The sequence below is a fragment of the Labeo rohita genome, chromosome 8 (assembly GCF_022985175.1).
Source record: "Labeo rohita strain BAU-BD-2019 chromosome 8, IGBB_LRoh.1.0, whole genome shotgun sequence".
NCBI lineage: Eukaryota > Metazoa > Chordata > Actinopteri > Cypriniformes > Cyprinidae > Labeo > Labeo rohita.
The window spans coordinates 37,280,287-37,281,180 of record NC_066876.1 but is presented as its reverse complement, the minus strand read 5'-3'; positions in this window follow the sequence as shown (position 1 = coordinate 37,281,180).

Here is an 894-nt window from a genome sequence, read left to right as displayed (position 1 = left end):
AATATTTACACACAGTCCACATGAGAAAATAATAGTTGAATTCATAAAAATTACCATGTTTAAAAGTGTATTTGATTCTTAATACCATGTTGTTTCCTGAATGATCCACAGCTGTGTGTTTTTGTTTAGTGATAGTTGTTTATGTGTTTGTCCTGAACAGTTAAACTGCTGCTGTTCTTCAGAAAAATCCTTCAGGTCCCACAGTTTCTTTGGTTTTTCAGCATTTTTGTGTATTTGAACCCTTTCTAACAATGACTGTATGATTTTGAGCTCCATCTTTTCACACTGAGGACAACTGAGGGACTCATATGCAACTATTACAGAAGATTCAAACACTCACTGATGCTCCAGAAGGAAACACGATGCATTAAGAGCCAGGGGTGAAAACTTTTGAATGGAATGAAAATGTGTACATTTTTATTAGTTTGCATTAATATCATATTTTTTTCAGAAGCTACAGGGGATACTTACATGTTTCCCAGAAGACAAAGTGAAATTTACCCTGATTTTCAAATTCAAAAGTTTTCACCCCCGGCTCTTAATACATCGTTTTTTCCTTCTGGAGCATCAGTGAGTGTTTGAATCTTCTGTAATAGTTGCATATGAGTCCCTCAGTTGTCCTCAGTGTGAAAAGATGGATCTCAAAATCATACAGTCATTGTTGGAAAGGGTTCAAATACACAAAAATGCTGAAAAACCAAAGAATTTGTGGGACCTGAAGGATTTTTCTGAAGAACAGCAGCAGTTTAACTGTTCAGGACAAATAAGGGACTCATGAACAACTATCACTAAACAAAAAACACACAGCTGTGGATCATTCAGGAACAACACAGCATTAAGAATCAAGTGTATGTAAACTTCTGAACAGGGTCATTTTTATAAATTCAACTATTA